We start from the raw sequence: 25438 nt of genomic DNA, 5'->3' as shown, positions 1-25438 counted from the left end.
GATGACATGATTTGAAGGGTGGTGGAAGGCAAACCGATGAAGGTTTACGGTAAACCGTAGTACATAAGTTGGATGTATTACGTATGATCAAAATGTCGAGGAACGAAAGAGAATTGCATGTCTCAAGTTCAAAAGTTAAATGAATAGCAGGATCAATGGAATTCATTATTGAAAGAACTTTATTTAAATCCTCTTTATTACCGTCAAACAGGGTAAAAGTATCATAGTTCAAAGTTTCAAATAATTTTGATGGTATGGTTCCGCTTCGTAGACGATACTTTTACCCTGTTTGATGGTAATACAGATGTTTAAATAAAGTTCTTTTAATAATGAATGTAAATGTCAGCCAGAATGAGACTAATAAAAAGTCTTACCATGGCTAATCCCTCAGTTTGCTTGTAATACTTATTCTGAAAAACAAAATGCGTTTTTTCAAACAGAGTTGAGTAAGGGTTCGCTTGTACTTTTTTTTTAATATTTAGAAACTCATTTTTTGCTGTATAGAACACCAAATTCCCAGAAGACATTAATAGCGGCATCAGCACTAAAAGGCCAAGCTCTAAGTTGGTAGGAGGTGTATAGGTAAAGCTTTAGTCTGCCCTGTAGGGTTACCGACTCACTATCACGAAAATTTCAAACAGACCGTGCATTAAATGCATTTTTCCCTGTACGCAATAAAGTAAAATTAGAAAATAAACCGAATGAAATGATCTCGAATGAAGAACGAAGAACTGATAAAATTCATCCTAAGAAAAACTAAAATTTGTCAATTATTGTAGCCCAGTGAGAATGAAAATAAAATTCTGGATGTAAGTATTACAAAGTTGTTGATTAATGTGCAAGATTTTATTAAAATTAGAAATCCGAAGTCATTAAATGAGCTTTTTGAGTTGGCTATGAAGTACTAAAATAGAATTCCGAAAATTAATACCAGCGAAACAGAAACCTTTTCTCGCAGCATTCCCCAGAAGAATAAGCCCACCAGCGGCCGAGCGGTAAAAACGCTGAACACTGGTAGTTCGGTCTAAGGTTCGAAACCCGCGAACGGGCTGGCTGCATGGGCGTTTTCGTGGTTTTCCCCATGTGTAACGTGTATACGAACCAGTTTCCCTTAGAAAGTCCTCCACGAAGGCATCCCTCCCTTTAGGCAGATAGCCCTCGTGTACTTTGCCATAACTGAATAATCCAATCCAATCCCCAGAAGAAGAAGTTTTAATTTAAGAAGTTTCTAGTAAAAGGTCAAAGCAATACTGCTCACCAAAAGAGATAGGAAAAGAATAGTTCACTACGTAAAAGTCGTACACCAATAGGGAGGAAAAAGAAACTTCACTGAGTAAAAGTCGTAAGCCCAAAGAGTCTGAAATATCCTCTAGGGTGGGAGTAAACCTCTAGGTAGGGAGTAGTGAAAAATCTAGAGCTTCCTTATCTACAAATATTGTTGAATGGTATACTAACCAAAGCGTTTACTGATTCTGGGAGTGAGAAGAGTTTTGTCTCTGCTCGATTTTTCAATAAGTATTTTCAGAAGTAAAAAGTGTTTAAAGTGACTGGTATGCTAGTCTCCACCCAAGGTACTGAATGTGAAATCTTGGAAAATTTAACATTGAATGTTAAAGTTAAAAATGAATAGCAGAAAATGCTCTTTTTAGTATTGTAAAGATTGAATAGTGCAATTTAGGTGTCTATTTTTTACAAAAAGTGAAATCTAAATGATATCTGAATGAAAATTCTATAACTTTAAACATGACTCAAAGAATAAATGAGCACGTACCTTTGCCAAAAGCTGAGTTAGATCAGTTTGAAGAAATAACGAGGGTCATAAATGAGTATGCTGAATTTTATAGTGAGAATCCTGGTGTCATGCACTCCATAAGTCATGAAATAGAGGTGGGGAAAAATTAACCATGTAGGTCAAAACCATACAGATATTGCAAATAAAAGAAAGTCGCATACACGTTATCTAGTATTAAAACTAATGAAAACAAAAATAGAATAAATTATAATATTTTAATATCTATTGTCTCAGACTCAAGAGAAACATTAATTACGGAAGCACAAAAACATTCAGATTTCGGAACAATCTAGGCGTACTTATAAGGTCCTGAAACTTTTCATTCAGTAAATGAAAGCGGAGTTAATAAAATTTTGTTTTACAGGAAAACTGTGTAGAGACATTAGGAATTTTCAGAAGCAGACAATATGAAAACTTTGCACCCATCTTCGTCGGGAATCGAACCATGGACCTCTGGAATACCGGCCCAGTGTGCAGAAAAACCACACCACGAAGGCAGGCTAGGAAAGCGGGGGCAGAATAGAAGATAACCTTTATATTGAAATTAAGACTGTATTGGTTTCGGAGAATTTGTCTAAAAGAGAGGTTTTGTCATTAACGCAGACAATGTTTGATTCTTTGGGTTTCTTGACACCTGTTTTATTGCCTGCAAAATTACTGTTACAGTAAATTTGGGCGGTAAAAGTAGACTGGGATACCCCATTACCAGATAGTATCAAAAGCAAAATTTTCGAGGTGGTTTAATAAATTACGAATTTTGAAATAAGTTCAGAATACCGCGAAGTATAGGTTTTGGAGAAGTTCCTGGACACTTCATGATTAGATAACGAACGTGGAAGTTCGTGATTAGATAACGAACGGGACGATTCACCCAGATACCTTTCTTTTCTAAACATACATGTTTCAGTTCTTTGAATCTCTTCATTATCAAAATAAAAACTCCTTCAGCAGATAGATTTAATTTTTGAAAGAAAAATTAGTCACATGGAGACAAATTTTCAAAAGGGGAAAAGGAATGAGTAAACGAACTTTTGTTGGGGCCACAAGTGGTTGCATACGTTTACTAACTTTTTTCGAGGTCCTCCACAATGCATTTAGAACAAGTTTTCGATTGAACACAGGATTAAAACTCATCTGCTTTTTTAGGTAAAGAGTTACTTTCAAAAGTGCTCCCTTTCGAAATGCCGTATCCTTTTCAACCATCACTTTTGCTAGTATTAAAAAAGAATACATTATAGTAATTTCATTGGCGCAGAATATTTTGTATGGTACTTCCAAACGATTATAAAAGAATGAGATATTTGTATAAGGAAATGTCATACTTTATTCTCTTTTGTTTCTATTTTTCAAGTTAGGTTATACAGATGTAGAAAAGCATGCATCTGCTTAGTAGAAGAGGTGCCTTTGCGGAGGACTTTAAAGGAAAGTGGCTCGTTTTCACCTAAGGGGAAAACCCTGAAAACCAACCCTGCAGCTAACCCTTTAGACTGGGATCGAACTCCCAATATTCAGTGGTTTAATCTTTCGGCTACTCATGAGGCTGTTAGTTTTCAGATTTTTTTCTGAGTACAGTATTTTTATTTATCGTTAAATTAATATATTTTAAGGTGCGTACCATGAAAAAATTTGAAAACTTACGTCTCATAGTTGTACACGTTTTTTTTTTTTTTTTTTTTTTTTTTGCTATCACATGAAAGATTTATTTTAAAATTCAATTTATTTAACAGGATAAACCTGCATGAATCATTTTAAATTAAAACATAATGACCTCAATAAACTTTTGAAAACGTAAAAAAATAGCTCACTATCTTTTTGAAGAATGAATTTTCGAGGAAATATATTTAAAGTTCCCTCAGAAATATACATCTTTTCTTGGGGAAGGAACCACGAAAAACTCCAATACAGAGAGCTCATTCGTCGGGATATGAACTGGAGTTGATGTAGCTGTTTTCAGCAATATTACCGTGGGCCGCTGGTGGATCTTAACAATAGTTTTAATACTGGTAAAAATTTGAAGCTAATGCATGATTTGCAACACTGCTACTTATATTCTTTAGGATGCATAAGTTGATGTATATTTCATATCAATAGATAATTGGTCAACGACTTTCTTATCATAGGTATTATAGCACGTGGTTTAGCAACGTTTCATATTTTAAAAAGAACTGAGTTTCAATTTTCCCATTCGAATAAAAATTGTAAGACCTACTTCCAAGTGCTAATAAAGAGCTGAAGTGCAGAAACCAGAACTTAAATTTACAATATATTCACATGTCTTATAATTTACATTTTTATTCAGATAATTTGCTTCTATTTTCTTTGTATTTTCCTTATAAAGTTAATAAAGGCTTTTAATTATATACGAAAATTTCATCTACATTTCCTTAATTCATAAGATGTCAGGCACAGTAGCGTAGCTAGAGGGGGCTTGTCCGCCACCGACAGTGTAATTTTGAGACACCAATTTCATATGAAATAATATTTGATGGAGGTTAGTCGTCCTGTGGATCTTTCAAGCGAATAAAGAACATATGATTCTGAACTACTTTATGTAATTAACTTAAGAAGAAAAGTAAATTTCTCTGTAGATCAGTATCCAAAGGAATCACCGCGAGATTTCAACAGCTACGTACTCTTATACCATTTTTATTCATTCAAAACTTGAAAATTACGAATATCAACTAAATTGTGATCTCAGTGCATTAAACCTACGGGGGGTAGCGAGATTAAGCAATTCTTTCTTTCCAAATACGAGCGATATATGTCAGACGGAAATTTTTAATACGAGCTGCGTTTGTTTGCGCCCACTGTAGTGCGTAACTGGAATATGAGCTAAGCTCGGTTGAGGGCTATCAAAAGATTAATAAGGAAGAATTCCTTCAGTTAGAGAGAAGTGTTTCAAATTTTTATTTAGGTTATTATAATTAAAGAAAACGAAACGGGAATGTGGAAGGTGGGTCCTGTTCACGTTTTGCTATTTATTCTAAAACACAGTTCCTCTGATAATGTAATTTTTTACTACTGAGAATTTTTTTCAGAATTGTGTTTCTAGTTGTGACAAGAGTTTTTTAAATAAAAATCATTTTAGAACTACAAATGATTAATTTTGTATTTAAGAAATAGTTCTGTATCAGCATAATACTCTGTAATAGTTTAGTACTCTGTAATAGTTGCAAACAAATATAATAGTAATACTGCAACTTTAAAATGATGGAATTAAATTTTTTTTCAGATGTAAAGGTAGATTTTTAATTTATTTTTCTCCTTGCCGTTTTTACACTCAGTCATTTGCTTATAGCAAGAGGAGAGACAAATTCAAAGACTGCGTATTCGGACACAATCAGAGTCCGCCCTGGGCGGCAAATGTTCTAGCTATGCCGAATATCATTTAAATTGAAAAAAAATTACAGAATATAATATAGCCTTTCAAAGAGAATCTTCAACGTGTCTAAAAGATTTGATTTTCCATGAAAACGATTTTTTAAAAGCAATGCTTCACGTATATTTTCAGAAACACTGGTCATTTTAAGAGGTAGTCTCTTAAGTCATCAGACAAAAAAATTGGCTATGAAACGATTGAGTTATATTTTTATTTTACAGCTCCTGCTACTTTTAATGTGGTAAAAATTTTATAATGTCCGATGCAGAATAGGCAAATCAAAATTCCTAAATAAGACAAGAATAAAAATATTACCAATGCAGCACAAGGATTAAAAAAAGATAGTTAACAATTGTTATCCTAGAGTTTATAATCTGCTTGAAAAGCGAATCAGCGTTTTTAAATATTGGAAATGAAATTTACTAAATCTACAGAAGGCAATGAACGAATAGAAAGTATTAATTCATTACAGCGCTTAACATTGCACAAGTGAAAGACGATCACTGAATGTATATCCTTTCTGCTTTGAAAAAAGCCTATAGACCCCCTATTAAGTCTTTTTCCATTCTCCAGTATTCCAGATGGTATTCATAGCTTAAGAGTTGTGTTATTTAAATCTTAATAAGGTGTTGCTATGTTTACTCGGGTCATTAGCGTCAACTCTCTTTGGCAAAAAATTCCATCACCTCCGAGAGAATCCTGCCAAAGGTAGCAACTCGTTATTCTGACATCAGAAAACCAGTGCAACGGTCAGCGCCATCTATTGCTAAAAGGCTACATTCGTGTTTCTCAAAATTCACTCTTAATAACCTTCCAACATACAATAGCTTGACTACTACAATACATGTTCATCCACTGTTTAGTGAATAATTGGGATAAACATTAACAAAGTAGGTTTTGTGATCTCGACCGACAAGAGAAAAACTAGAGGATAAGGCTATTCAAAAAGACCTCTAACGAGAAAATTAGGGAAATAATGGCAGTTATCAAGTTTGGTTACAAGAAAAAAATTTCGAGGTGCATATGGCCCTTTGCAGCCCCCGTTTTGTACACAACTAGACTCAAAGTATGTCTAAACATATATATATATAAATCTGCTTAGATAAAAGCATGAAATTAAATATTATATATTCATGAAGTTCAGCAATTAAAACTCTGCATATAGGCAGATTAGAAATTGTTTTAAAATGATGATATTTCGCAATGTAGCATTATTTTGCAATTTTTCAAAGTATTGTTTTCTTGGCATACAGACACTGCGATATCAAAGCAAAAATGTAAAATAGTAAATGTATAAGATGATGCGATATCTTTAATCTGCAGGGTTTTATTCCTTTACGCGCCTATTCCTTTATCATGTGTATTACTTTTGCTCTGGTTTTGTGTAAGGAGGTTAGAATAGAAGGAGGGAGGGTTCACAATTTCTTCCACTATCGGGTAATGAAACTCCACCGAACAAGCGGCTTCCATGTTTGTAACTTCAAAATATTGCATTACGGCAGTGAAACGTACGTGTTTCTAAGCTGTTCCGTGCATGTATTTTCCAGTAAAAATATGTTAAATTTATAATGAAACGCTTCGCTATTGTTAATTTCTTGTTTTAAAGTTATAAAGATGATATCCGTAATTTACTACGTACAGAATACCATTAAGAAATAGTTCGAAATCTAAATGCATTAAAGCCTTTAAAAATGATGTTTCTGCATATTTCAAGAATTTTTTTAGGTTTTATTAGCAACCTGTTGGGTGCACTTTACAATTTTTCTTTTAATAAGGGATATTTCTGATTTATTCACAATATTACCATAATGTATTAAAGAATCATTTCATATACAAAATGTAAGAGATAGGAAAGAAAGTTATTTTAGTATGCTTAAGTACTTCAGCTTTAAGTTGTAATACACTAAAACAGAAATTCAAATATTATTTATTGGCTATAGCAGTTGTCGTAATAGCTCATTTCAGAAGGCTGGTACTTGATGCAAATAGTATTTCATTTTTAAAATTTTCATTTATTTGCATACTTTAAAAATTTTTAATAATTCTTAATTTCAATTAAAAAACACATTGTAACTTTTATCCATCTATCAATTTTTAGAAATATTTTAGAGGAGGGGAAGATTGTTATAGTGGAAACCTGAGAAAAGTGTTAATTTTGATTAAACTACAGTAAATGAAATAACTTCATGGAATCAGAAAACCTAAAAGGCTAAACAAATAGAGATAAAAATAAACAGCAGATCGATTTGCATTATACATGTCAAAAGCGACAGCTCATTAAGGGATGGTGGATTTAGATGGTTGCTCAGCTCAGTGCATCTCCAAGTTAAGAGAATTAAAAGCTTATTTAATTCTAACTTATTTCTAATGCTTTCGTGATCAAAAATAGTTCTATCCATAATGGGAAAATGTCTTTGTCTGATATTGAATAAAAAATGCAACAGTGAAAAAAATATCATCATATTTCATATTTATGAATCTCAAAAAAATTGCCTTGAATTAAGCTGAATTACAGAAATATATCTACATAAATTTTTGGATACATCTTTCCACATGTTCAATTGTGTAAATATTTTACTTACTTTTATCGCTATACTGCCCAGAAATTTGTAAGTTTATGCAAAACATTTTAACAACAGAACAGTTTATCTAGATCAAATGCACAAATTATATTCCTAAAGGTTCATAAAACTTAAAAATGAATAATAATTAATACATAAAAAAGCATTGCTTTATTTAACACCTTTACAATTTATAAAAATGATAACAATTGATTTCTTATTTTTCATGAAAATTATAAAACAAATTACATAAAACATCCAAATTATACGGTTTAAATCCTAGCATATATTATTGGTCGCCGCTTTTTCAGATGGCCCAGGCTTTCCTTTTACTATCGATAGGCAGATTTTTGCCATCGATAATGAAATGGCCGTTGTTTATCGATTACTAAGGTTTTAATGTTTTGGATTCGTGTATGAACTTTGTCAGAAGGAAAATTAATATCGCGAGGCCTTGCAATTCAAAGGAATACTTTGCAGACACGAAGTAGAAACTGTTAAAAAAATTTGCTTACTACTTTAGAAAATCATAATCATTCGATGATAAGAGTATGTTATGTATGATACGAGTTATGAAAGTAAATGTAAAGATAATGTATGTATGTGAAGTAAATAAAATCCTCTAGAACGCAAACGCTTTATTTGGTTATCTAGTTGAAAGTTTGGCCATTTTGTTCTATTTGTTTAAGTATTTATCAACATAAATTTTTATTACTTTTATTGCCTAAGATTTAGTTTGGTTTCATTGTCAGCTATTGCATGCGTGTTTTTTTTTTTTTTTTTAATAGCTGAAGCTTTACAAAGCCTTCCATACTATATTAAACATTAAACAGAGTATACTATGATAGATTTGAAAATTTTTATTGTTTCTTCAGAAACTCAACAATTGCCTCAATGACTACTGTATTTTTCATCCTGTCTTATTGCATAATGCAATCTGCTAATTTGATATATAATAATTTAACAGTCAGTGTATAAAGAAAATTCATTTTTTAGTTTTATCACGAACAACGTTTTTCAAAATAATCTTATAATTAAAACAGGAAAGTTTTCTGAAGTGTAGTTATTTCTTGAGTGATGTATAATTTAATGATACTTAGCTTGTATAATATTACTGTCTATTTTGACTGGCACCAGTAGACTAGCAGATAAGATAGCTGAACATAATGTTTGATCAAGGTACAAATACTGGTGAATGGGATAGCTGCATGGGAATTTTCCTGTTTATCCTCATGTATTATGTGAATACAAGTCAATTTCTCATAGAAATACCTTCTCAAAGGCATCCTTTTACCTAAGGTACATAGCTCTTACTGTATGTTACCTTGTTTTGTGTAACTTAGCATAGCCGTCAACACCTTAACAATTTTAATACAAAATGAGAAAAAAAATTTTTTGCTACCATATTACCACAACAAATTTCGCAGGATGCACCAAACTGTGTCAACCATGTGTATGTGCATATAACAATTCTTTAGCTTTTAATAAGCAGCATCACCATTTTTGTATGTTTTTTTTTCTTTTTTGTGTGCATTTGTCCAAGTTACAATGATTTTTATAACTCATTTTTATTTTTATAACAAATCATTTATAAACAAATCATACATTTTTAAATGTGAACTTAATTTTAAAATATGCACTTGCGGAATTGGTCTGCAATGGATGAAATAGTAGTATGAATAAAATTCTGAAAAAATAAAGATGTATCAAATTATAAAGTTACAGAAGAATGGAGTTTGCTACGAGTTGAATTTAAATTACCCGGAATCTTTCTACCTTCGCTGTTGCTATAACACCAAAAGAAAACCAATTATGAACAGCATCCTGCAAACAAAAACTTGCTTATAACAAGGTTTATTGATTGATTGGTACAGACTTTAATGGCATATTTGTTACAAAATGAATCTAAAGCAAACCAGTATGAAGGGTAGTTTTACAGGTTAACTTGTTTTCGAATTAGCAACTCTGTAAAAGGGATCATCCAGCTGTACTGACACTGCATGTTCTCTCTCATATCTTGTTATTTGGTTGTAACAAGCAGTTAAGATAAAAACACTTGTAACACTGCTTAATTTTTATGTATGGTAGCTAGTCATTTTTATGTATGGTAGCCAGACTACAATATTTTTCCACTACTTTTTTTACACTGTAAACTTGGTTTAGAAAGTTATTTACCAAGATTTTGGGATGTTGTATAAAAATATCATTTGGAACAACTACAGTAAAATTTATTGTTTCAGAAGAGAGTATATCCTCTTACTGAATCTTTTCCTGCACTTATTGTTTGATTTAATATTTCCAGTATAGTGGAATGACTATCATGAAAACATAGTGTCCTGTAGCTCTTTCTGTATAATTCCATTCAGATATTCACACTTTTATTTTTGTAAGTTAATTTAGAAGACAATACATATTTACATCTATTTCTGATACTTCCCATTTTAAGGAATATTATGAGTCTATAGAAGATGCTAAAAAATATTTAACAGGGAGTTTAACATTATTCATGCAACAAAGGAGCTGAGGTTTATTGCATTTTTAACAATATGTTAAAACTCATACAAGCATTTATTTCTTTTATTATAGATGTAAATCAATGACCAGTTCCTAAAGTATTGAAAGATAAAAGTCAAGGAAAAAATTCTCAGTTCATAGTGCCAAAGTAATTTGTTAATAATGATAAAATTCAATTAAAGAAATATTACTCATGTTATTATGTAGAATTGATGCTCAAATTCTATATTAGAAACAAGTATCGATTAATTGTGTTAGGTAGAATTAAAGAATAAACAGTCGGGCGGAAATTTATTAAATGCATAAAACATAACAAAAGCCAGGGCTGTATTTATTCACCCATTTCAAAAATTGTGGCTTTTCTATCCAACTCTCTTCAAATCTGTGAATTCAGAAAAAACTCTAAAATTGTAATTTTTTAGAGAGAAGTATTTCCATCCTCAGAAAAATAAATGTTAAAAAAGAATTGAAATACAAAATCTGTGCATTTTATTCAGAAAGTGAAAAGAAAATCATTATTTTATCTGCTTAATATTATTTTTGTAACAATAACAATAGAATAAAAAAATATTTCTTTATTTTAAATATGTTCAGTGATATTAAAAATAGTTTTAAATTTTGATTTTGACTTGAAGATGCCCCAGAGGAGTTGCATGAGATCTAAAATTTCTTTGAAGCATAGTTTGAAAACCTTCAAACTACTTGAAAACTTCAAATTATGTGAAAAAAGAAATGTAGATGTAAACAGCAGTGATTAAAAAGTTTTAATGACTAAAATATTTTCATTCCATCAGATTATTTGTTTTTTTTTTTTTGAAGAAGACACTGTAGAGACATTAGGATTTTTTTGGAAGCTGAGAGACATTGGGATTTTTTTGGAAGTTGAGAGACATGAAAAACGAGCAATGCCCTCCCCGCGACTCGAACCATGGATCTGTCGAATATGTGCCGAGGCATGCTACAAAGGCAGGAGAAATACCTTATAACACAAACCGATAATAAGATCACAAATAGAAGATAAGAATTTTTTTCTTCTGGAAAATTAAAAAAAAAATATTCATATTGCATATATACAAGCCTATACCATAAATTGTAACATATATAAAATTCTTGGATTATCTAATGGGAAAATAAGTAATAAATGTAACTATTTCAATAAATGAATGGATAACCACTACAACCTCAAGTTTAAATTACTTAGAGAAATTAATGCCAACAAAAACATTATTATTGAAACAAATGTAGATAAACACAAATTGACTATCTGTAATAATGTATGTAATTTGAATATCTGTTTTGGAACGAAAGGTGTAAACAGCCTTAATGTGCTTAATAACTCAGATTTGTAATGCATATATTTTTATTTCCAATGGTAGACAAAAGTATATATATATATACACTATCAAATACACATACACAAAAATATATCACACACTAAATAACAAACAGATAATAAGGAAGCCTATTTAGTGCCTTCCAGTAACAGCCACAGAGATCCTGTACAAAGAGAGCTATGCATTTCGCAGGTGGTGGAGGTTGTATCTTGGGCCTTTTTTACAAAGGATGATCACAGAATTTTCAAATAGAAAGATTTCGCTGAATAATGACCGGGTAAAAGATAAGTTATTATGATGGAATTAGCCTTTGGTATCGGAAATGGACATGTAGTTGAAGAACGAAAGCTTGCTTTAAATTACAGAGATTTCTAATACATTAATTTAATATATTTTTTAAAATATTTTAATTACATAATACTTTTCTAAAATATTTATTTTATTATCCAAAATTATTTTCTAATTAACAGAAAGGTACGGCGTAAGTTTCAGTGTTCGATTGTCAGAAAGGCTTCTTCTGGATGGCTTAGTAATAATAATACAAGGAAATAAGCTTGTTTTACACATGCCTTATGGCATAAGAAAAGGAACTTCTGAAGTATATTAAAAACTAAAAAGATGTACATATACCATAGAAATGATTTTTAACTCTAAACAAAATTACTGGTTATCGTTTCGGAAACAAAATTCAATACTTGCCCATTGTAAGACCAATTTGTGAAAGATCTTTTGCAAATCTGCAAATCATTGTGTAAGGAAGAAAATTTCCAAAAGCCATTTTGAAATTTTTAATAATATGACTAATAATCATAAGATACTACTTTTTGATCAGTAACATGGGTTGTTTGAACTAAGAAAAAACTTTAAATTGCATCAGTATTATAATGAGCTAATAAATTTTAAATTACAAAATACAGTGAACCGTCTGCAAGACAGCCAGACACAGCTGCTATAAAACTTTTTCTGTGGAAGTGGTTGTCTTAGGGAGGGGATAATTGATTCCAATGTTATTTATGTTGTTAAATTACCACTTTTGTCGTCCTGGTACTGTTCTCTGTCTATACATTTTGAATCTGAAATAATGCATTCAGCACAGCATGCACACTGGGTATAAGGAAAGAGAAGCAACAGAAAGAAACTGGAGAGTATGGTTAAATGATAAAAACCAAATCCTTAATACCACTATTGACAGAAAGAGGCCAAAATGCAAATAAGAAGCAAATTTCCTTAAAAGCTAACAATGAAGAGGGATTAAAATTATAATCAATGGTTAAAACCATGGGATTTTTATTGATATAAAACATCAAATGCCAAATGAAGTGGTGTCCCCCTCTTCAGTATAATTTTTCGATGTAGAGAAATGGAAAACATGATTTTTTTTAACTAGCAATCGTAGGCAATGCAGAATTTATGAATTTCTTTTCTTTGAACATAATTTTGTGTTGTTCAATACAAAATTTAGGTCACGCATCTCCGCTGTTTGGAGGAAACTTAAAAAAGAACTCTGTAAACATAATTCAAAAAAAAAAAAAAAAAAAAACGAGTCACAAAAATAAATAAAAATTCAGATTCTTTTCTTGTGTTCTAACATATGCAATTATTACTTCAGTAGATTCTAATATTTATTTTATAATCATGCATTATTAATACTTAGGCAACAATACAGACATATATATAAATTTTCGCTAATTTTTACTGTCATTACATGCACAATTTCTGTTTTTTTTTTATTAACAAGAGAATTGAACAAAGCATATCAGCAATATTTTTAAGTTTCTGTTTATTAAGTCTTTTAAAGTTCTCAAGATGAATTACTTCGAATAATGGAAATTGCGTCCACTCTCGTATACAGCAAGAAAAAAAAATTAAATATGAAGAGCGACCCTTATCAATTCCGCAAGATTTTCCATATACAACCTTACCACAATTCCGCATAAAACGTAAGCAAAGTATCGAGACTTCGTAATCGATTACAAATCGCAAAGCTATCAGCTATTCGTCATCGATGGGAAAAGGAAAGTCTGGGCCATCTGAAAAAGCTGCGACCTATATTATTGTATGTTAAGGAACGAAGATGCCAGCTATAAACAGAAACATTAAAATGTATTTAACATATTTGGATTATTTTTAAGTTCTTTTTTTTTTCACATCTGGAAAGAAAACAAAAAAAAAAAAAAAAAAAAAAAAAAAGAAAAGAAAAGAAAAGAAAAAAAAAGAAAATCAAAACTTACGCGTGAAAAGTAATCCCAGGAATATTTTTCGAAAATCTATTTGTGCATGCATATGGAACACAAGCTGACATGCTTCAAAAAGAAAAGAAAAAAATGTTGCAATTAGAGACTTCCTTGCACAAGTCACAGCGATAATAAGAACATGGCCGCCAAGCTCCACCATTTGAGTTGAACCTTCCCTAGGGAGAAAATTGTCGATCTGTAAATAAGAATTAATTAACGGTTATGGGCACTGTGATCACGTACGATGGAGGCAGGATCTTAGAAGAGCTCCTAAATTTTAAAAGAATTTTTTTCAGAAAAAGCTCATCTATTTAAGAAAAATTTTCGCGAATATCCTCTACATTGTCTCGTTCTCAAAACTGAAAGATTTCCTGTACCTGAAGGTCTCATCTTCCTTGTAATCTTTAACAACACCAAGACGGAACATTCAGATAAGTAGAACTTTTCTCTAAGCTAAATCATATATCTGTCACTAAAGTACCTTTAAATTCATTTATTTATTATGATCATTATTATTATGCTCATTTTAATATGTTCTGCCATTAAATACTTAGTAATTGCTTTAAATCATGTGGTTCTTTTTTTCTTTTTTTTTTTTTTTTTTTCTTTTTTCTTTTCTTTTTTTTTTTTTTTTTTTTGGTTACCATCTCGTAGGGACGCTATCCTTATCAGTAGCCCTTATCAATAGTATAGTCTGTTAGCACTACCCATTGGGGCCCCTTTGAGGAATTTCTTGAGAGGCAAAAAACACGATCTTGGGCCTCAATGAATGTATAGATTTGTAGTTTTTGCTCCTTTAATCTATATTGCCTATGTAATTAAATTAAAAGCATATATTAATACAGTGTGCCTCAAATTGATAAAATAGTACACATGTAATAAATTATGACCATTAACTTAATAAATAAATAAAATGCTTACTTTTCAAAAAATTAATTAATATTAAAATAAAAAAACTCTGTATTTTATTTACTTATTTATTTTTGCTGATGTGTTCTCGCCTTGTTTTAGATTTATGGTTTTATCTAATAGTGTTTGCTGAGTATATGAATATGTTGGATACCGCAATAGATGATGTTACTTAAGTTAATGTATAATTTTGTATGATATTATATATATGTAGCTTGATCTTATGCGTCTTCTGTTACTGTGTCTCAAGGTAGAGGCAAACATATTGTTTCCCATGTTAAAAAATAAAAGTTTAATTTAAAAATGTTTAAATTTTAGTTTTCCTGTTATAGCATAAGTTAGCTTCTAAACTAGACTTATACTGTTAAGTGACTGGACCCCCAATATTTATATTTTATTATTAATTTTCCCCCATCTTCACATCTATTCAGCTTTACAAAACACACTCATTACACACACCTGGAAGACTCTATTTAATGTAAATGATAACAACTTCCTTTGACTACACTCATGGAACACAATCGTGGGTTTTTTTTTAAACAAAATTCTCTTACTTCCTTTCCTTTTCTTTCTATAGGCCTTTTTTTTTTAATTATAAATATAATTTTTTTCCCTCTCCATTACTTTTGGGCCATTTATTTTTTACTTTATTTTGTCCCACCTTTTCTTCCTGGCCTTTCGAACTCGTATAAAATGTACGGAGTTCCTTTTTACTCTCCTCTGATATACGAAATTGCCCCCCTTTCTATATACCTTTCCTTCGCACCTATACTTGATTTTTCGCCCATCGGTGCAGAAAGACTTAGCGGGTGCAACAAAAGACATCTATCTGACTACTTTGTCTGTCTGCTTAGGGCACGGAGTATAATCAAGGAGGTGAAACTGCCCAGTAATTAGAAAACGGTCCTAAAATGTCGCTTTCACTAGATGGCGTTGTTCCATCTTAGTAGTTACAAATGTAAACATTTATTGAGTAGCCAGGCGGCGAAGCTTACTACCGAATGAAAAAAATGTTTATGTTTTTAATGTCATGGACTGCGTTATTATCAACGTTATAATATTCTGCTCACTAATGATTGTATTTAATTCCTCAAATTATAAAATTAATTTACAGCTTTCATGCTGTAACGCTTGTAGTACTTTTTTTGAATGATTAATTTGAAGATTTATGAATGATTAATTTAATGATTATTTTTCAGTCCCTCCCCCCTTAGAAAAATAATCATATTACTAGTAATAATACTTGCTGTATATATGTTAAATTTAATTAGAATAGTTTCTTCGCGGTTCTCATTTTGTAAAATGCTTAGATACACAGCTTGATATAAACTGTGGCGAAATTTTAATGAAGCTTATAGAATTTTTTGCTTCAGTCAGTAAATTTTCTGTACTATCATAATAAGTTATTCTTTTTTATGAATCAGATGTCAGTTTTGATTTTGATATTTTTATCGTTTTCTGTTAAAAATTTCCATATCTTCGTTATTTGAGAAGTATGTTTCAAATTGATTTAAAAAGATTTTAAAATAGAATTCGGATTTGAATTAAGTATTCTGAACGCTTGGTTATGCTGAACTGCATTATTCATAATTAAATATAAAGAGTAAAAAATATTGACTAATTCAATCTATCTTTAATTTTGTCCTGCTTGAACTAACTTCTAACCAATAAATGCAGTATTTTAACTAAAAATATAATGCAGATCTTTTTTATTTTAAAAGTACATGTCCTCTTTTCTTTCCAAAGGAGGAAAATTCTATCCCATTCAATAGCCTAAAAGATGAATTTCTTATGTTCAGAAAAATTTTATCACAATTATAATGTTATGATATTTTCTCGCTGTTAAGTTTCAAATTGGTACATGTAGCTTTTATGAAAAAAATGCTTTGCATGTGTTATGTTTTACTGGGAAAGATCCCCTATTTTTTATTTTCATTTATTGAACTGATCATTTACTAATAGACTCTAATTACATTTGTTGCAGAACTACCAGTTTAATATCAGAATACCTAATGTATGCTTGCTGCGGTATTTAAAAAATATCATTAACTATATAAAACTAAAGTCCGTTTTCTCTTGCAGTAATTATTTACTTTTTTATTCTCAATTTAATATCTCTTTTTCAACGATTAAAGACTCGCAGTGAAAGAAACAAGTTCAATTAAATAACAAAAATCTAATAAAAATCTAACAGTAATTATATAAATAATCCCGAAACAATCTTAGCAATATTGTTTTATATTGTTACACATAAGGGTGAGCTATAGGAAGTGTGTGTAGCGTTACAGTGGCTTACCCAAGGTAGGATCATGGTATTTGTCATGTCATGGTGACTGTCCAATAAAAGGAAAAGAGGAGTCCTGGATACATTTTCAAAGATCGTTTATTTATCGATTCTCGTCAGACTTTGCTCCATATTGATTGCATGAAGTCCGCCACAGTAGAATCCCTCCTGGCACCTAAAAAATTTGTATTTCTGTGCACTGAATGTAGTTCCACAGCCTTCGTTAACAACATTCAACATCTCTCATACGGTAAGTGGAGACAAAAAGTCAAACTTACCCCAGGAAGAAAAGTATAGGGGCTGTCTCTCAAATTCGGAAAATAACGGCAGTTGTCATCACTTTTTTTTTTGTTTGGTACACAAAACATCTCAAGTACTAATACCATAATATAGTAGGGCTTATTCCGCTAACTGCAAAAGAGGGAGAAGAAATGCCAACCACGAAAAAGCCAACTACGACATATTTTGAAACAAGAAGAGTACACATAGCAGAAATTCAGAGGGAAGCGAAAAAACAATGAATAGACTAAGAGATTCACTAATTCCCACTATTTACAAGCTAGCACAGTTACACATTTCAACCAATGAAAATATCAAGAATCAAGGAATTTTAATTCATGGAGCACTTAGCACGAAGCCTTTATCTCCACATCATCAAAGATTAAAAATTTATCACCATCAAAAGAGGGGTTCATCTAATAGGATAAAACTTGGAAAGCCAAACAAAAAGCTTTAAACGAATAAAGTCTTCACATGAGAAAAAAGGTAAAAACTCTTAAGAAGGACTTTTTAATTAAATTTTGCATCAATACATTAAGGACCAGAATGAATTTAGAAAGGGCACTCATATCATAATTTAGAATAGCGAAATAAAAAAGGGAAATTCCTCAATTCTTGATAAAATTAAAAGTACAGACAATGCAGAAGATAAGAAACAAAATGAAAATATTCCACAGCGAGAACAACCAATCGTAATAATTCTTTCACTTTGCAACAAACTGAACTGAACTGAAATGAGTTGTCTGATAACATAGCTTGGTCATGTTATAACAAACCTCTTGGCAAAAATTGTCTCCAGATGAAATCCCTTATCTGGTTCTAGATGGCTGTAATAATTCCAAGGACATAAATTTAATGTGACCTCATCAGATATTCACCCCTTTTTGAGGGAAGGAGGAAAAATTAATTATGTGCATAATAAAAATTACGGTATCATGGTGCCAGCCTCATATAAAATCATGACAATCACTATGGAGCTAACAGTCTGAAATACATATTACATAGATTACATTTTAAATGGGAATATTTTTTCATTTAGGTATCATCAAAACCATGCCATCTACACAAAAACAAATTTTTTAACATTAAAACATAGAACCACTTATTTAAATATTCCATAATTCAATACAAGCAACTTTTTATGCAAAATACATATAAGTGCATTATATAAATATGGTACATAAAATTTTTGAATATACCATATTGCAAGTACACAGTACAGAATTGTAAATGAAGTATTTCTATGGTAAAGCAAAATGCAATTTTCGTACATCCCCAGTTACATTTAATTAGATAAATCACATACAGGATGAAGAAACAATACAAACCATTATAATCACATCATACCAGGAAATTTTGAAAATAAACACTTATGCACTTGTATATATTAGGCACAATGTCGTTGAATTTCGAAATGATATTTAAGGGTGATCAAGCTTTAAACTCTAATGATTATGCTCACACAATCAAGAAATCAACATGAGACACATAACAATAAATTTCGAACAATTTAACATATTGCATAACTTGTAATAATGTTCTATGATAGTACAAGAAATGAGTGGAAAAAAAAAAAAGAATTAAGTGTACTGAAGTGTGGGAGAATCTTTTAGGAGCCAAACGAAGGCAACTGATGTGAATTCTAAATGGCTGAGAAAAAATCCTTGTCAAGTGCACAAATAACATAATTTACTTTAGAAGAAAAAGTTTTCGAAAACCTATGCTGGAATGTAACCTTAGATTTCACATACACTATATCATTAACATTGAATGATCTTAATATGGCATTTTTCAAGTATTCGGTTCTATTTGCTTTATTCCAACATCACATAGGCATGCTCATAACTTAGTTTTAGTTGTGTTAAAAGATCACACAAATAATGTGATTTTTCCACCTGAATGGCCTTGGATCAGGATTAAACATATTAAAAGGTAATGATAATTTTCTTTCAAAATGCAGAATATTAGGAGAATAACCAGTTGAAGGATGAACAGTACCATTGTAAATATTTTGATTGATAAGCAATGCATTTTCAAATGGAATACCTTTTTCATGAAGTATAAGCAAAGAGCTCTTGATACAGGTATTAACATGTTCATTATACTCAGGTCTCTGAGGAATATAGTGAGATAATTTAATATCCAAGCATTTGGTAATCGATTCAAACACCAGTGAAGGGTATTGTGTGCCTAAATCAAGATCATTTCTGGTCTTCCAGGTACATATATTGTAATAAATGTGCTGTAATTTCAAATATGTGAAAAGAAATAACCGAAACAAAATCCTGTATGGTTAAAAAAAATTACGTCATACCATGCTGATCAGGGGGACTCATATTGGCAGTTTTGATACGAATTGAATCAAAAACTGCATCCTGGAAGCCATAAACTCCCTTAATTCTTTTTATGTACCTATTCAACGTGTTGATACATGGCAGTGCAAGGATGTTATGTTCTCTCAAGTGTTTACATGCTTTTCTGCTCTTTATTTTTAACAGTAAGCATTCATACACCCATTGAACTGTGTATCTCATTCCCTTTCCACTAACTTTTGCAGCAGCTATGCAGGCTTCTACTTATATTTGCTGTGTTGATGGCAAGCTTGAGAGAATGTCCTTAACAGCATCTTTGTTTGCCTGTACACATTTTTTCTTAATATTTTCCATTTCCATTTTCACAAGATTAAGCTAAAGAAGAAAAATAAATTAAAATCTTAATAATAAAAGTATACAAGAAATAAAAGAATATAATATACATAATTCTAACCTTTCTCACGAGACGAACACTCTTACGAACAATATTTTTATAACATGTTTTCATTATCTTATGTTGCTGGCAACTCCTTTTCCTTAATTCCATTCTTTTTTCTTTAAGCCGCTGACGATCTGCTGCTTTTTTTTCATTAGCTATACAGTTCTGACATGCAGTGGTTTTAGGGCCTGTTTTGAAACCAACAGATCCTCCATATGCAAGGCAGTTTTCTTCTCTGGAAATATAATCATAGTTTAACTCAATATAGTTAATTATGTTCTCAATTAGGATATGCGTTTCTCTTTAAGTACTAGAATAATGACCAAAAATAACTAATTTAATGAAAATAAACATTTTAAAAGCAAACCTGTCTATGTTTCTGCAAATAACATAACATTCTACTTCTTCTAAGCAAGCTGCTAAGTAATCAATAGAAGTAATTCGACTTTTGGAAATTAAAATCTGCCTATCTTTCAAAAATGTCTACATAAAATAAATAAATAAATAAATAAATAAAAATTAAAAAAATAAATAAATAAACAAGTATTTACTACTGGCAGAACTCGTAAGCACTAATGCACTTTTTCACTGCCAAGCTTGCACACGGCAATGTTTTTAGTGATACTTAGTTAAGTTAGCAGATGCAATATGATATTAAGCATATATTTAACTTGTACACGTGTCAAATTTAACTTGTTACACGTAATATATAAGTATATTAAGCACATGTAAGTAAAAACTAGCATAAGAAAGTACAATGCATGCTACTAGTATTATTATTGAAATATGTTTTTAGAAGAATTCTATTATTACAAAAGAGAGAAAAAGAAAGCTTGCTATATATATACAGTAATTTCACTCCTCTCTTATCAGATTTATGTGGTTCTGTAAAGGGCATTTACCCCCTCCCCCAAAAAAAAAATTATGCTGTTAAGGAAATTGACAGATACATATTGAAGTGTGCGTACGGGTTCGTTATGAAATGAATGCACAAGTCCGATGAAAAATGAACAAAAATTTATTATTATCACAACAGAAATGCTTAAATTTTCTCAAATTATCATGCAGTATCACAATATCTCACAGTAGTTATCTTTTAACTACTTAAATGTACAATAGAACGTAATTCAAAACAGCTAAAGAACGCTAATCCGCGAATTCGCTATAATCAACAACGGCAGTTTTCTAAACAACAACAAACTAAGCAACTATTACAAACTGAGATGTTTTACTCCTTTTATAAGATTTTAAAAATCACGTGCTAGAATTTTCCAGTACTTTCTCGAAATCAAAAAGAGATATTTATTTATTTAATGCACGCGCTCTTGTATTTTCAATATTCCGGCTTAGCTTTCTTTTAATATTCGTCACGCGCTGCACTGCGCGAGAAATAAAACCATTTAATTTATAATTGAACTAACATTAGCTTTTTAAATACCAAATTCGTAACATTGCCCCCTTCCCAAGGACTGCACGTCCCGGGCAGTACAATCCCTGGACAGGAAGCTAAACTTACAACTGTGGCATAAATGCATTAATAAGCATTACATTACAATAATGAACAACATGAACAATAAATGCAATAAATAAAACAAATCAAATGCTATCAAATACAAATCAAATGCTATCAAATACAAATCAAATGCTATCAAATACAAAATACAAATCAAATCAAATACACATTTAAAAACAAAAAGGACCATGGTCTTATACTATTTACAATTATTTACATTACGTACTATGGCCATAGTAATGAGCTAACCTAACCTGTCTACGGATCCGAGCTACGAGGTCATTCAGCCTGTTTAGGACTGTGTAGTGACCATCCCAAGGTGACTGTAATTTAGGCCTGAGTCCTTTTCGTTGAATCGTGTTCCACAACCACACCTTGTCACCTTTGTTGGATCTATGTCCAGTAGCTCTCGTGTTATATCTGGTCTTCACTTTCTCCGTCGCCAAGTTCACTCGCTTTCGTACGGAACGGTGCATCACTTCAAAACGGGCCTGGACATCTTGGATGTGTTCCTCAGGCGATGAAGGCGCATACGTATGGCGATCAAACAGGCGGTCACAAGGCAGACGAAGGTCTCGACCGAAGAGCATCTGGGATGGAGAATAGCTGGTAGCCTTGCGTTTCTTTTCAACCCTAGTATGATTTCGGCAGCTTCCCGAGCTGAATCTTTCGGACAAGGCGTCGACATTTCCAGGTGAGGATCCCTTTTGAGGATGGATAGTCATGCCAGCAGATGCTGAAAGCAGTTTGTTGTTTTTCAAGTCTAAGGAAAAATTGTATTTCCTTAAAAAATCCAATCCGAGTATGCCTGGATCTGTGATATCCGCCACATAAGCCTTGTGATGGTAGGCGGCACTTCCAAACGTGATGCTTACGTTTAACTTTCCAGTTATGTCGATCTTATCACCAGACGCAGTCTGAAGGGTAACACAGGATGGCGTCCAAATAACTTTATCTTTAAACTGTTCAGCTAAATCTTTCCTAATGATGGTAACATTACCTCCTGTGTCAATGATCATATTGCAAGGAACTCCATCGATATTCCCATTGATGGACAGTCCGTTATTGTTGCCACTCACTGTATAAATTTTAAGAGCTTTAAAACAAGGTTTTTCACTATCTGGCAACCTCCGTTCCTCGATATGGTCACTAATTTGTTTACTGCGTTGTTGCTGGGAAATGGTCTTATTTTCCGTACCTCGGGGTGTTCTGCAGTTTCTTCGTATGTGGTCTTCAACTCCGCAGTTCCAGCACTTTAGAATTAGTTTCTTTTCACTTCTGTTCCGTCTCAAGCCACTGACTTGTCTGGTAAAATCATCTGCTTTATATTCCGTACCCTGGAATGTTCTGCAATTCCGTCTTAGGTGACCTTCACTACCACATCTCCAACACCTTAGAGCCACTTTCTTCTCGCTCCTACTCCGTATCAAATCTTCGACTTGTCTGGCTAAATCATCTAAACGAGCCATCAGTTGATCCACTGGCTCATGGACTCGCACAGCTCTAACTGGGTAGCGATCTCTACTAGTTGCTTGCTGGGCTGCCTCGAACTACATGGCGTACAACAGAGCGCTTTTTATGTCCTTTACATCTGCCATTCGAAGAGCTTTCTGTATTTCAGCATCTCGGATGCCGTCGATAAAGTATTGTAAGGACAGGATTTCCCTTGTTTCTGTCGGGCATTCCGAAAAGGCGAGATGGGACAGCCTTTCAACATCCGCGGCGAGCTCCTGAAGTGTTTCGGTAGTCTTCTGTTGACGAGATTTTAATTGGAGCCTGCTGTAGTCTTTTAAACATTTCTCGCCGAAGCGCAGCTCCAAAGCGCCGGATAGAGCTTCGAAATCTAGCCTTTGATTTTCGGGAAGCGTCTGCAGGATATCCGCTGCGTCTGCTCTCAGAGAAGCGGCGAGATGACAGGCCTTCGCTTGGGAATCCCATCCATTCGCATCCGCAACGATAGAAAATTGTGTCCTATACACCTGCCAGGAGGTCTTCCCATCATATGTAGATAGTTTCAGAACGGAACGAGCAGGCATCGATAAAAATTTGAAACCTTCAGAATTGTTTCCTACCGTCGCTATGCACTTCTTTAGGCTGTCAACTTCTTTGGCGACGGCAGCAGAAACCCTATCATCAATTTGTTGTTCGACGGCAGAAACTCTCTCTTCTATATGTTCTTTTACAGAAGAAATTCTTTCTTCTACTTGTTCTTTTACCGAAGAAACTCTTTCTTCTATTTGTCCAACTTTAGTTTCAACCGCGTCTATTCTGCCTTCCATAGCCTCAAATTTATTTTCTATTACGCAGGTAATTTCTCTTTTCATTTCGTCCTGACCTGCTTTCATCTCATTTTTAAGAGATTTCATCTCTTCCTTAACGGATTCCTGGCCCAATTTCATTTCTCCTTTAACGGATTCCTGGCCCAACTTCATTTGTTCCTGTGCCGCTTTCATTTCTTCCTTGAGGGATTCCTGGCCCAATTTCATTTCTTCTTTAAGTGAGGCAAAGGCTGATATTAAATGCCTTAATTGCTCTTCCATCGCTCTTGTTATTGACATTCAAACCCCACTCCTGACACCAAAAATTGTTGTGTGCGTACGGGTTCGTTATGAAATGAATGCACAAGTCCGATGAAAAATGAACAAAAATTTATTATTATCACAACAGAAATGCTTAAATTTTCTCAAATTATCATGCAGTATCACAATATCTCACAGTAGTTATCTTTTAACTACTTAAATGTACAATAGAACGTAATTCAAAACAGCTAAAGAACGCTAATCCGCGAATTCGCTATAATCAACAACGGCAGTTTTCTAAACAACAACAAACTAAGCAACTATTACAAACTGAGATGTTTTACTCCTTTTATAAGATTTTAAAAATCACGTGCTAGAATTTTCCAGTACTTTCTCGAAATCAAAAAGAGATATTTATTTATTTAATGCACGCGCTCTTGTATTTTCAATATTCCGGCTTAGCTTTCTTTTAATATTCGTCACGCGCTGCACTGCGCGAGAAATAAAACCATTTAATTTATAATTGAACTAACATTAGCTTTTTAAATACCAAATTCGTAACAATATTACCCTACGAGGAGAAAATTTTTAATAGCGATTTAATCAATGGATCTTGGCCATTACACTTAACTTCATGTCGAAACAGGTATTCAGTAGGTGATTAGCTAATTCTACTTTTCAAGACCACAATTTTGTACTCATAATTTCAGAGGCAGCAGGATTTTATAGACTAAGTGCATCAGTTGCAACTTAACAAAATTTGCGAGATAATTAAAATCTTATGCACATAATACCCATGCCTGCCTATGGATATGCCTGCCATTCGTCAGTCATAATAGTTGGTTCCTCTGCCATGTGCTTCTTAACCAGACACTTGTTGGTTTCTTTCCTAAGGCATGAAACCAATGACAATTAAATATGCCTAATCCATTTCCATTGAGACATAATTTCATATTATGTCTCTCAGAACATGTTTTTGATTGAAAAATAAGCCTTCTAAGACACTACAGACACGTATCATCATCTCTGACAATTTCCTTAATTAAAAAAAAAAAAAAAATCCATCTATTCATAGCTCAAAAATTCAGAAAAGATAACGTAGAAATCTGTAAAAATAATAATAAATAAGTGAAGAATAAATTACGCATGAAAAAAAAAAAAAAAAGCAATGAATGTGTAGCACAATAGTACCAAGTGCAGTTTGACGCGCAATACTGAAATTATAAAAATGTCAAAACAAAAGTAACCTTTATAGTCATATCTTTATCAATTATAACCCTTTTTCACACATGTAATTAGTTGCCCATCGAGCACATACAATGAATTCAACTACAGAATTTACAGTCCACAAACAATGTGGTTTGGAAAT

Source organism: Stegodyphus dumicola, chromosome X2 (assembly GCF_044657685.1).
Source record: "Stegodyphus dumicola isolate Sdum_Otavi_A_Nest chromosome X2, ASM4465768v1".
Lineage (NCBI taxonomy): Eukaryota > Metazoa > Arthropoda > Arachnida > Araneae > Eresidae > Stegodyphus > Stegodyphus dumicola.
Note: the sequence above shows the minus strand (reverse complement) of the source record.